The 14601-nt window shown below is 38.1% G+C and overlaps 1 long non-coding RNA gene across 1 annotated transcript in view; it reads right to left on the bottom strand.

Annotated features, from left to right (window-relative positions):
- LOC128651606 (uncharacterized) overlaps positions 1 to 5810 on the bottom strand; it is a 63974-nt gene extending 58164 nt beyond the window's left edge. The window contains exon 1 of the long non-coding RNA XR_008401137.1: positions 5378 to 5810. This is a non-coding gene — a long non-coding RNA (uncharacterized LOC128651606). The remainder of the gene's footprint in view (positions 1 to 5377) is intronic.
- Between the last annotated feature and the right edge of the window lie 8791 nt (positions 5811 to 14601).

Genomic DNA, 14601 nt, shown 5'->3' with positions numbered 1-14601 from the left:
AAATATTCCGGTGCTTATATGAGGCACCATCCAGGATGCATGGAGGATGCTGTTGTATGTTTCACTTCAGGTGGAGTTCCTATGTTACCCCAATGCCACTGCTGAGGTCAAATGGTTGGGGCTTCCCAGGAGCAAGAAACAGATAGGATTTCTGCTGTCCTACCCTCAGCCATCTCTGGTCATCTATCAGCTGGCATGTCTCTGTAGTATGAGGTAGTGCTTCTGCTATAGTGGTATAGGAGTCAGTAGCTGCGTCTAGTATAGTTTCTGATATACTATGTACTTCTTGTCCCTGTATGGCATGAGTGATTGGATTTCGGCTAGGTGTTATCTCCGTTAGGACACTGATCAGCTGCAACTCTAAGAGCCGAAAGAAGGTTAAGGGCACTCAGAGCCGGAGCTAATATTATGTCCAGAGCTGCTTCGTTGGCTTAACTCAGCGATCTGGATGTGGGTTATAAACAACAGCTTAGGCACTGTGAGCTGTGAGTCTCGTTATAGCTGTCTCCGGCCATTTAGTGACTGCGGCTGTAATCTGTAACCCTGTGGCTGCTTCAGAGGGCTTAGATCAGGGTTAAATTCATTGCTTTGGCTTCCAATCTTGATTAGCAACATTACTTATGAAGAAGTCTTATAGGGGTCTTCAATAAGGCTTCTGAATTATGTATTAAGCTATGAATTTACCCCTAATAACAGGATTAAGAGCTGGAGCTCTTGTAGTGTGCGTCCGGTGTTCTGTTATATTTGCCTACTGTGTTACGTTATCCTACCTACGTAACGCCTTTGGCCAGATAGAGCACTTTCAGATCCACCATTTTAGTTCGAAACGGAGGCTGATGTCAAAATATTGATCAGATGGTGATATTTGACTGTTTAGAGTGCAGATCTCTCTCAAACATAAAACATTAACACATAAACACAAAATATTATGTATGTTATTAGCTTGTGATGATAGCATTAATTTTATAATTGTATTTTTTTCAGGGTACAGATATGTTTCCATTATTTTTTTGCTACATAGCCTGAAAAATACATTTATAAAATGAACACTATCATCACAAGCTAATACCATACAAATATTTGGTGTTTATGTTTTAATTATTAATGTTTGAGCAAGATCTGCACTCAAAACAGCAAAATATAAGGTGGTAGGAAAAGTATACAGAATACGATCACTATTTAAACATCAGCCTCCTTTTGAAACAAATATGGCGGATATGAAAGGTCTCTATCTAGATGTAGGCTTGGCCGTACGTGTTACGTAAGTAGGACAACGTAACAAGGTAGGGAAATATTACAGAACACCGGCCGCTTTGGTAGTTGGCTCCGCCCCCCCCTTAATTCACATTTTATTATTAGAATTGTTCTATATAATTATTAGTTGTTAATGTCTTATTGTGGCTGGCTCAGCCCCCCTTAATTCACATTTTATTATTAGAATTGTTCTATATAATTTTTAGTTGTTAATGTCTTATTGTGGCTAACTTAGGCCAGGTGAGAGACATGGTGGCGGTGTTGGCATCTTACTCTCCCCCTCCTGCTCCTATCAGTACCTATCTCCATTTCCATCTCTCTCCTTTTCTTCCTTTGAAGTCCACTGCATCCGCCTGTTCTCCCCCCTCTCTCTCAGAGTGGCAGTTATCTATCGCCCCCCTGGACCAACCTCCCAATTCCTTGACAACTTTGCTGCCTGGCTTCCTCACTTTCTCTCTACAAATACACCTACCCTAATTCTGGGGGTCTGGGGGACTTTAACATCCCTATTGACAACCCATCTGCCCCTGCTGCCTCTAAACTTCTCTCACTAACTCCTTCGGCCTCTAACAATCCACCCTATTTCCTACCCACCGTGATGGACACTCGATAGATCTGGTATTCTCCTATCTCTGCTCTCTCTCTGATGTTGCCTGTCGACCATTTCCCATCTCAGACCACCATCTGCTCACCTTTAATCCCCATATAGATGCTAAGCCTACTTCCCCCTCTCGCCCCCGCACCAGTAGAAATCTGCACACTGTGGAACCTCCCCAACTCTCCAATCTTATTCATATACGCCTCTCCCACACTTCCACGATATCCTGCCCTGACCTTGCTATAACCCACTATAACAATACTCTCTCCGCTGAACTTGACACTCTCGCTCCGCCCCAACTTTTTAAAGTGCCACGTCATCAGCTCCAGCCCTGGCACTCCCAACAAACACGCCACCTACAAAAATGCTCATGCACTGCTGAACGTGCCTGGAGGAAATCCCGCTCTGAACCTGATTACCTGCACTATAAGTTCATTCTTTACTCTTACACCTCTGCCCTTCACTTAGCTAAGCAAACATACTTCTATTCTCTTATATCCACTCACACTTCAAACTCAAAAAGACTCTTCTCCATTTTCAACTCTCTCCTCTACCCACCTGCACCACCCCCATCATCTGTATTCAGTGCTCAAGACCTTGCTGACTATTTTTTCAATAAAACACTTGCCATCCGAAGAAACATCCCAACACGAACCTGCAATCTCCCAACTACCCTCCCAGTCACCCCCTCTGCCACTCTCTGCACCCTCCTCCCAACCACTGAGAGTGAAGTGGCTTCCCTTTTGTCTTCCTCACACCTCACTACCTGCTGACTTGACCCTATTCCTTCACATCTAATTCCCCCTCTGTCTCCCACCCTCACTCCGGCTCTTACTCACATATTCAACCTATCCCTTTCTACCGGATCATTCCCTGCCTCCTTCAAACATGCATCCTCAAAAAACCCTCCCTTGACTCTAACTACCCTGCAAACTACCGCCCCATATCACTGCTCCCGCTAGCTTCAAAATTCCTTGAAAAACTAGTTTTCGATCACCTAACCCAAATCCTGTCCTCCAACTCATTGCTCGACCCCCTGCAATCTGGCTTCCGTCCCCAACACTCAACTGAGACTGCCCTCACCAAGGTTACTAATGATCTCCTTTCTGCTACTACTCTATACTCATCTTACTTGACCTCTCTGCTGCCTTTGACACTGTTGACCATCCCCTTCTCCTACGGACTCTCAGCTCTCTTGGGCTCTGTGACACTGCCCTCTCCTGGATCCACTCTTATCTCTCTAACAGATCCTTCTCCGTCTCTTTTGCTGGTGACTCCTCCTCTCTTTTGCCTCTGTCTGTTGGAGTACCTCAAGGCTCTGTCCTGGGTCCTCTACTCTTCTCTATTTACACTTCTTCACTGGGTAAACTTACCAACAGCTATTGCTTCAGCTATCATCTCTATGCTGATGATACCCAGATCTACCTTTCCACCCCTGCACTCTCTCCTTCTATCAATTCTCACATCAGCGACTGCTTATCTGGCATGTCCTCCTGGATGGCCTTTCACCACCTAAGAATAAACATGTCCAAGACCGAACTACTTCTAATTCCCCCCTCTAACTCTACTCTAGTTTCTAATTTTTCTATCACTGTTGGCGGCACCACTATCTCCCCATCACCCCAAGTCTGCTGCCTCAGAGTCACGCTTGACTCAAATCTGTCCTTCATTCCCCACATCCAATTGCTCTCTTCATCCTGCCGCAACCACCTATGCAATATCTCCAAAATTCGTCCGTTTCTAAGTGCTGAAACTACTAAACAGCTAATCCACTCCCTGGTAATTTCCCGACTTGACTACTGTAACAACTTACTAACTGGCCTCCCTCTCTCCCGCCTCTCTCCCCTCCAATCCATCCTAAATGCATCTGCCAGGCTAATCCACATCTCTCGATGCTCGCACCAATACTGCCCCACCCTACCTGTCCTCACTTATCAACAAATATACTCCTGCCCGCCCCCTAAGATCCAACAATGACCTGCTTCTTGCATCCTCTACCATCACCTCCTCTCATGCTAGACTACAGGACTTCTCTCGTGCAGCACCAACCCTCTGGAACACACTTCCTCGTGCTGTCAGATTTGCCCCTAACCTCTCCTCCTTTAAACATTCCCTAAAGACCTTTCTGTTCAGGGAAGCTTATCACCCGACTTATTAATAAACTAACTTCACTTAACTAACAGTTGCCCTCTATCTCCTCACTAATATCATTCTCACCTTTGAAGTCCCCACATCCTGTTTCCCATCTAGATTGTAAGTTCCCACGGGAATAGGACCCTCAATTCCCCCTGTATTTTGTCTGTAAAACTTTGTCTTTTATTGTATTGTTTCTCCATTGTAATGTTATCCTTGTACCCATGGGCAGCGCTGCGGAATCTGTTGGCGCTTTATAAATAAAGAATAATAATAATAATAATAACTTATAAATTAAACTTTATCATAGGCATGTACAGCATGTACAGTATATTGTGTTTACTACTATCCGTTGTTTCAGGCATCCACAGGGGTAGGGGGCTTGGAACCTATCCCATGCGGTTATGGGGGTCCTATTGTAATTATAGATAAAATAATTATCTATAGTTGCTTAACACATCACTAAATCTGTTTATCATTTCTTGGGGGGCAGCAGAATGAGTCTTCGCCTGTATAGCCAAAAATCCTCGCACCAGTCCTGCCCCTCCTTGCTATGCCACTAATTGAGACTGGTAAACAGCTGCACAATAGATACACATCAAACTAATCTCTGCAGTACCTTCTGTAGACAGTAGATGGAGAGAAATAACTGACAATGGTAATGCCTATTGCCTACATTAATCGTTTAAAGCCTGTGGTTTTGGTTTTACCATTGCTTTTTACTATGAAAAACCATACTTAGGGCTAGATAACAAGTGAGGCGCAAACTGTTTTGTGCAAGCTATATCTTGTTTTTGCAAGCCTTTTTAATTGTGTTGATATTACAAGTTGAGCAAAATCCCATTTACGCTTCAATCGTTACCGTGATCTCAGAGCTGTAGTTAATGGTTTTCCGAAACAGAAAAGTTGCACAAAACACTTCAAAAATACTTTACAAAGTACAGTTACACTCATACTAACACTGTCTAATAAAAAAAAAAAATTAAGAATATTGCAGACAAATGTTATAAGGGCTCAAAGATGTTAATATATATGTATATTAATGTATTTACATGTGTATATATGTATTGTCAGACATATATACACATATAACATAAATATTTATGTACATATATATATATATATATATATATATACAATTAGTTAGAGAAAGTTAGTAAAGTGCACTATATTAAAAAGCTCCCAGTGTGGGAATGATTGACAACTCTCACTTGCAAATTTGCAACCTATGCCCAAAACAAGGGATTAGACAGTCCGTGGAAAAAGAAAACTTAGCACAGAGTTCAAATGCATGCACACTCTTGCCCCGGACTCTTCAGACAAACCAACAGCAAAATGGAATATACCATGTGAGATTAACTTTGCCACAGTAGAATCGCTGGCTATACTCACTGCATCAAATGCGATGCTGCGTTGTCACTATCCGTCCTGCTCCGTGTGCTCAAGTAGATCCTCTTAGCTCACCGCTTCTTGTAGAGTCCTCTGTAATGTGCCGATTCAGTTTGTTTCTCTATTCACACTGTGCGCGTCCGATGACGTGTGCACAGCCGGTCACGTGATATGCGGTGTCCAATCAGTGTGTCCCTTGTCTTGTCTTCAGTTGGTAGTATGCAGACGTAATCAGGGCTGTAGGGGCAGGCAAATCTAAACTAAGCCTGCTAAGTGAGAGGCTTTCGAGCCTAAGGACCCCAGATACTGGCGTAATGTAGTAATAAGTAGAAAGAAATCCAGGGTCAAAGAATGAAGTAAAATAAAATCCAAACTTTATTGTAGTCCACATGTGGATAAAAACCATGGGGGTCAAAAAACGTACAACACTCAGCACTTGTTGCTTCCAGCTGACATGTTTCGGTGTGATACCGTAATCATGCTCTATCTGAAGTATGAAAGAAAAAATTTGGGTTTACTATCCCTTTAATGGCAAAGGGCTCTAATGCACTAATAGAAAGTTGTTTAAAATTGCACGCTCTATCTGAATCTTAAAAGAAAACATTTGGGTTTACTATACCTTTAAGTAGATGAAAACATGATAAAACATATTTATGCAATATTCATATTTAATAAAGATTTTAACTATGTATTTACTGTAAATAATTTTTTTTCTCTCCATTGACTTCTATAGGGAATGCAAAAATGCATAGTATGGAAGATAAACAAGGGGCGCCAACATAGTGTGAATCGTTAAAACAACAAATATAAATGTGATGTGCAAAAAACTACTCACAAGGAAAGTGGCACCTTAAATGAATAAGGTACGATAAAGCAGGCTGACATTCAAATTCCAGCAGTCAGTACGCTGGAGGTCTCACCCAGAGGACCTGTGGAATCCAGATAGGCGTCTAGAAAGTAGCACCCACGTTTTTTAGGGCCAATGGCCGGACCAGGTGAGCTGCAAGCTGATAGGTGTTCTCCTGCTGCACTCACGCCACCGAGACTTTTCTCCAAAACTGACAGTGTCAGTGTATGAAAGGTTCCGTGGTAAAAGTCCTGTTTCAAAAACAAGTGGATCGTTGAAAGAAGCAAAAATACCGGGTCGTGGTATAAAACAAACAGTATTTATTTTGCAACGCGTTTCTCAGTCTATTCCAGACCGTTTCATCAGGCATAATCATAGTTAACAATAGAGATCTATTTAAACCCACAGTGACCCGGAATTGAAACAAAAGGTCAACTCTATTAACAATGTTGCAATTGCAAAAAACATTTAACTTTTGATATATTGTATAAATTGGTTTGAACAATTGTGATAACACTTAAATAAAAAGTATATAAAAAAATCCTATTCGCAATTACCAAATATATCTGGGAAAAAAAAATATATATATCATAGTAAACTGGACATATATTAACATGTGTGTATATATATATATCTCATCTCCTGGCTGGATTCGAACCCAGGACCTAATGTGTGCTAGGCAATGGAAAAATCAAAAGGCTACTTTTATGTCTTGTTTAAATTTCTTGCAAAAAGGATTAGTATTGATACAAAATATATAAATTGATCTACATGTCTCACAATGTCTAGAAGATAATCTTATTTGGTCTTTTTAATAAATGACTCTAATTTTTAAAACCAAACTAAAAGGAATTTTCTAATAAATATAAAACTAAAAAAGAAATGTTCGTGACAAATGCTTACTATAAATAAGTGACATATAAAAATTATAAAAAATTATAAAAAATATATATGTGTATATATATATTTTATTTTATGGCTCCACTGGACTCGAACTTGGGACCTTCTGTATGTTAAGCGAGCATGAAATTGATAAGGCTATCTTGAAGGCCTATTTTTATGTTATATATTGGAGCAGAAATATGTTAGGAATTATGTTATTAATAATATGTATATATATATTTGGGACTCCACTGGACTCGACCTTGGGACCTTCTGTATGTTAAGCGAACATGAAATTGGTAAGGCTATCTTGAAAGTTTATGTTATATATTGGGGCAAAAATATATTTAGGAATTATGTTATTAATTGTTTCTAATCATATACAACAACCAAATAGACTAACAAGAGTATCCAGAATGTATATAAACAATTGTAGGTGTATGTGTTGATGAATAATCAAACATTCAAAAAGATGAAATGTGCAAAATAGTGTATCGTAAAAAATAATATAAATCAGGTATGTAAAATATAATATAATATGAAACTATATAGGTGCTTGGACTATTAGGTTTAGAACCGGATAGACAAGTGCATACATATACACAACTATGTGGACATGCTCGTCATGGGCATATACACATAAATATAAGTGTATGGAAATATAACATATTCTATATGTGTCTAAATTGCATTAATGCAATATATTATTGAAGACTGACAAAGAAGAGAAAAAGAAATAAGAGAGATATAATGTAGTGGTATCGACGTATGGTAGTGTTTGTTAATGTATATCAAAAAATATAAGAAAATATGATGTACTAGACCCTAAAAGCTAAATCTCATGTTAGATACAAATGTAACCTGTATAAAAGTAATAATTTATGTGAAGGCTGCCAAATCTACATTGGCATTTAAGCCTAATGGATACAAGGTTTTGAGTTTATGTATCCAATATGTTTCTAATTGCCTGAGTTTAATCAGACGATCATAATCTGTGGAAGGGGGTACATGATCAATAGGGATAATTTTATAGATATCTGAACTCCCGTCGTGTATCGTTTCACAATGGTTGGGGACACTATGGTTGGTTTTAGTTTTTTTACAATTTTTACAATTTCGATGATGTTCACCCCAACGGGTACGGAGATTTCTAATAGTGCGCTCTACATACTGGACGCCACAAATACAATTAAGGAGATACACTATATATTTAGATTCGCAATTGAGACGATGTGTGATTTGATAATTTTGTAGTGGTTGTTATTGTATTGTGTAATGAATTAATCTTTGAAAAAGTCCAAAATAGCACCAACAATCAAACCAAAAAGAAATCCACAAACAACGTTGTTTGTGAACCACTTTTCATTACACAATACAATAACAACCACTACAAAATTTGAAACATACTACATAAACATTGGAACATTATCCAAAAGGATCCTTTCCTTAAAGATATAGTCGGTGAAAAACCCAAAATTGTATATAGACGAGCTCCCACTTTAAGGAATCAATTAGCCCCCAGTAAAAGAGTAAAACATCCAATTTCGGTCCAATAAACAAACCAAAACTTTAAACTTTTTAGCTTCCCATGGATCATTTAAATGTGGCAAAAGAGGATGCAACATGTGCAAATTTACAATTTCACAAAAATTTTTTAAATCCAATATTACTGGTTTAACTTATCAAATCACACATCGTCTCAATTGCGAATCTAAATATATAGTGTATCTCCTTAATTGTATTTGTAGCGTCCAGTATGTAGGGCGCACTATTAGAAATCTCCGTACCCGTTGGGGTGAACATCATCGAAATTGTAAAAATTGTAAAAAAACTAAAACCAACCATAGTGTCCCCAACCACTGTGAAACGATACACGACGGGAGTTCAGATATCTATAAAATTATCCCTATTGATCATGTACCACCTTCCACAGATTATGATCGTCTGATTAAACTCAGGCAATTAGAAACATATTGGATACATAAACTCAAAACCTTGTATCCATTAGGCTTAAATGCCAATGTAGATTTGGCAGCCTTCACATAAATTATTACTTTTATACAGGTTACATTTGTATCTAACATGAGATTTAGCTTTTAGGGTCTAGTACATCATATTTTCTTATATTTTTTGATATACATTAACAAACACTACCATACGTCGATACCACTACATTATATCTCTCTTATTTCTTTTTCTCTTCTTTGTTAGTCTTCAATAATATATTGCATTAATGTAATTTAGACACATATAGAATATGTTATATTTCCATACACTTATATTTATGTGTATATGCCCATGATGAGCATGTCCACATAGTTGTGTATATGTATGCACTTGTCTATCCGGTTCTAAACCTAATAGTCCAAGCACCTATATAGTTTCATATTATATTATATTTTACATACCTGATTTATATTATTTTTTATGATACACTATTTTGCACATTTCATCTTTTTGAATGTTTGATTATTCATCAACACATACACCTACAATTGTTTATATACATTCTGGATACACTTTTTAGTCTATTTGGTTGTTGTATATGATTGGAAACAATTAATAACATAATTCCTAAATATATTTTTGCCCCAATATATAACATAAACTTTCAAGATAGCCTTACCAATTTCATGTTCGCCTAACATACAGAAGGTCCCAAGGTCGAGTCCAGTGGAGTCCCAAATATATATATACATATTATTAATAACATAATTCCTAACATATTTCTGCTCCAATATATAACATAAAAATAGGCCTTCAAGATAGCCTTATCAATTTCATGCTTGCTTAACATACAGAAGGTCCCAAGTTCGAGTCCAGTGGAGCCATAAAATATATATATATATACACATATATATTTTTTATCATTTTTTATAATTTTTATATGTCACTTATTTATAGTAAGCATTTGTCACGAACATTTCTTTTTTAGTTTTATATTTATTAGAAAATTCCTTTTAGTTTGGTTTTAAAAATTAGAGTCATTTATTAAAAAGACCAAATAAGATTATCTTCTAGACATTGTGAGACATGTAGATCAATTTATATATTTTGTATCAATACTAATCCTTTTTGCAAGAAATTTAAACAAGACATAAAAGTAGCCTTTTGATTTTTCCATTGCCTAGCACACATTAGGTCCTGGGTTCGAATCCAACCAGGAGATGAGATATATATATATATATATATACACACACACATGTTAAGATATGTCCAGTTTACTATGATATATTTTTTTTTTTTTCCCAGATATATTTGGTAATTGCGAATAGGATTTTTTTATATACTTTTTATTTAAGTGTTATCACAATTGTTCAAACCACTTTATACAATATATCAAAAGTTAAATGTTTTTTGCAATTGCAACATTGTTAATAGAGTTGACCTTTTGTTTCAATTCCGGGTCACTGTGGGTTTAAATAGATCTCTATTGTTAACTATGATTATGCCTGATGAAACGGTCTGGAATAGACTGAGAAACGCGTTGCAAAATAAATACTGTTTGTTTTATACCACGACCCGGTATTTTTTCTTCTTTCCACGATCCACTTGTTTTTGAAACAGGACTTTTACCACGGAACCTTTCATACACTGACACTGTCAGTTTTGGAGAAAAGTCTCGGTGGCGTGAGTGCAGCAGGAGAACACCTATCAGCTTGCAGCTCACCTGGTCCGGCCATTGGCCCTAAAAAACGTGGGTGCTACTTTCTAGACGCCTATCTGGATTCCACAGGTCCTCTGGGTGAGACCTCCAGCGTACTGACTGCTGGAATTTGAATGTCAGCCTGCTTTATCGCACCTTATTCATTTAAGGTGCCACTTTCCTTGTGAGTAGTTTTTTGCACATCACTTTTATATTTGTTGTTTTAACGATTCACACTATGTTGGCGCCCCTTGTTTATCTTCCATTCTAGACACCCTGACCCATCGCACCGCGGGACACAAGAGGAGCACGCCAAACACCTGAACACATCACCGTTCACATATTAGGATTGGACACTTATGTTTGACATCACAGCATTTTTTGGGACCTTGATAAGTACTTTTTATATATTTTACTCATCGCCACAAATATCATTGTTTATCTGTGATATCTGATTATTTTAATGTATCACTAATATTATACACAAATTGTCCTGAGCACTTGTTTTACTCACAATTTATTTTCGTCATTATTATTAATTTTTCACACATACCAAACACTGTGCTGTTTATATTTTTTTATTTATGCATACGGGTACAAACCCAATCATAAAGTGTTAGGTCCTACTTTGATAACCTGTGTTCCAAGCGCATCCTCTTAAGTTTTTTCCTCCTCAGGAATTTCTTTTTATAAAAAATGCATAGTGTTTGCGCTATATTTGGGTGTTTTTTTTCTCCTTTTTTTTCTCCATTGATTGTTATGGGGGACTATATGCATGTGCACACAATAATTTAAGTTAGGATTTTTGCGCTATTCGGGTTATCGCTTGCGCAAAATACTTTTTTTTTACAAGCGCAAAAAGCTTAACTCTTGCAGAGTTTTCCCGATTGCGAGAAGAAAAAAATACTGCTTGTACACTAATATATTTTCCATTGCTACATTATTAACCCCTTTATGCCGGGGGATCAAAGTGTTAACATAAAAAAAAAAAATCGGATGTAGACACTTGATATAAAAATTAAATCACACGATCATTGATGTGATCAATTGATTTCAAGGCAGGGATTGGATCATGGGGGATTGCCTATGCACGCCCCCCAGTCCGATTCCAGCTTACGTCAAAGGGGGATGCTGTAGGACACCCATATAAGGTAGGATGTTCCATGCTGTCCTAACAGCGTTAAAGTCCAGTGTTATTAGGACACCGGGGCGTATTAAGGTCTAGGCCAACAAGGCCTTTGCCTAGGGGGGCAAATTAGAAGAGACGACACTTTTGCAGGCTGTGTTTGTGTTGTGAATAAAGTACTATCCTTTTCTGGCTGTCTGGCCATATGGGAAAACAGCTGTCTGTGGCTCAGCTGGTTAACAAGCAGCACCGCAACCATGCACTATCGTACTCGCATCAAGAAGTGGCCCATACCCAGTCCTTTTAGTATATCCAGCTAGAGTCTGACTACCTCCGCTGTCTGCTCCCTCAAGGTAAAGCCTGTAGCTGCAGGCCCCGTCCTACCCGGGACCAAAAGCTTGGATTCTGAGCATCTGCCTGTCACTCTAGAGAACCCATATGCCTCCAACCTCAAGGTAGGACCTGCAAGTGCTGCGGTTCGTACATTGGGACAGCATCAGTAGAGCAGTCTGCAGTTCTTTTTGTGCTACAAGCAATGTTTGTCCCTCGCTCAGTGGCCACTTGAGTCACGTGACATTGTACGCCACCGATCCTCTCTCACAAAACTGTGGGAGCAGCACCTCAGCACACAGTTGGAATTAAGGTACCGTCTGTGTGCACTGAACGCACCTGTATTTTGGAATTATTATAATACGGATCAGAAAATATTTGTTAAAATATCTGATGAGCAAATTTGATGAGGATCAGTGGCGTATAATGTCAGAAAAAAAATTGCAAGCAGCATGACCCTAAGTACAGCATGGCGATAAAATTACAAGGAAGTAAGATCCGTAGGTTGGAGCATGCCCTGTCATTGCTGCAAATCTCAGTAGTCATGGTAGAAAATAAGAAAGGAGAGGCAGGCATGGACAGATAAGAAGCTGATTCCTGATTATTGAGTTATGGGAGGTGTTTGTATGGGCAGTGAATACCAGCAAAATTGTGCCCATTTAAACCAAACAAGTTGTAGGTTTGCTGGCATCAGACTGGAACAAAGATGTGATCTGATAAGAGCACTGTGAAGTGAATATTAACTAATGTGTGATGTTGGCAGAGGGCATTTAGAGGAACAGACTCTATTAGCGGGGACCAGTGGCATATAGTTACTTAAACACTATACATGCTATATAAGCTAGTGGGCAGTGGCATTAGGTTACCTAAGTATAGTGCAGACTGTCTTGACCACCAGTGATGGTATTTGGTCTATACAGATTGTATATCAGGGTTTGTTGTCTAGGCTCTATACAAACTGTATATCCAGGTTTGGTTACCTAATCTAGGCGCTATACAGACTGTATATCAGGGATTTGGTTATCTAGGCACTACCCAGACTGTATATCAGACAGGGGCATATTTTAGCCTTGGCAAACAAGGCACTTGCCTAGGGCAGCACATGGGGGGACGCAGCACTTTTTGAGTCTCTATTGGGAGAGACAGGTGACTTAACTAGCGCTAGAACTGGTCTGTATTTTTATACATATATATATATATATATATATATATATATATATATATATATATATATATATATATATATAATATAATATATATACTGTATATATAAATAGTATTACTGCTTACATGTATACTTTGTACACGTGCTAATTCAACCCACCTGAGTGTAAGCAAGTGTCTGGTGAATATTTACTTTGGAAATGCCATGGGAAAAAAAAAAAAGTCAAATTACACCCTGACCAAAAAATATTATGGTTAAAAAAGCCTTAAACCAGAGGGGGGGTTGGGGTGCAGCTGAACTTTGAGTGCCTAGGGCAGCACAAAACCTAAATACGCCACTGTTAGGACAGCATGGAATGTTCTAACGGCGTGAAGGGGTTAAAGTCTAAAATTTAATGAAAAAATGCAATGCACTTTCATTATTTATTTTGCCTACATTTTTAGTAATTAAAATTTGAAACATGTAGTTTTTCAACTGCTCTCAGAGAGGCTCAAGTGCATTTTTTGGATTTCAGAATCTTGACCTTCCTACTTGTTGCACAGTGACTGCTTGATACATGCAGGAGGTCATTTATGTGTTCTTGTCTTATTGACCACAGCAGAGTAGATACAATAAACAGCCAGTTGAAAGATGCAACTTAAAGTAAGTTTACACACAAACTAAATACCAAAACATACAGGAAAGACACAGCTAGCAATACCTTATTACATAACACTAGCCCCCATGCTAAAGGATCATTGAAATCCATACCATATGGAGAATTTATAAGATTTCGGAGAAACTGCTCGTGAACAGAAATATACTTACAAGAAAGTAATTCAGTAATATCCAGGTTACAAGAACGTGAATATAGCAAAACAGCTATAAAATCAGCAAAAGCCTTATATGATACATCTGAACTCTTGCAATCATCAGAAAAAAGTGTGGAGATATATCCTAGGAACCTAAATGTATTACCACTTATTGTCCTCAAATACATAAAGTCATCAACATTGTTAATAAAAATTGGAATATCCTACAAAATGATAAGGCATGGATTAAGGAAATAGGTAATAAAGTATCAGTAGGATACAGAAGATTTTCTAATTTAAAAGACCAATGAGTCACTATATACACAGATAAAAAAAATTACAACATTAAATCATGGTATGTATCCATGTGGTAACTGCTCCATATGTTCACAAGTACAAAAGATGACATCTATCACATATGCATTTGGTTACAAACACCA

The sequence above is a fragment of the Bombina bombina genome, chromosome 3, assembly GCF_027579735.1.
Source record: "Bombina bombina isolate aBomBom1 chromosome 3, aBomBom1.pri, whole genome shotgun sequence".
NCBI lineage: Eukaryota > Metazoa > Chordata > Amphibia > Anura > Bombinatoridae > Bombina > Bombina bombina.
The sequence above is the reverse complement of the archived record's forward strand: the minus strand, read 5'-3'. Positions and strand labels throughout refer to the sequence as shown.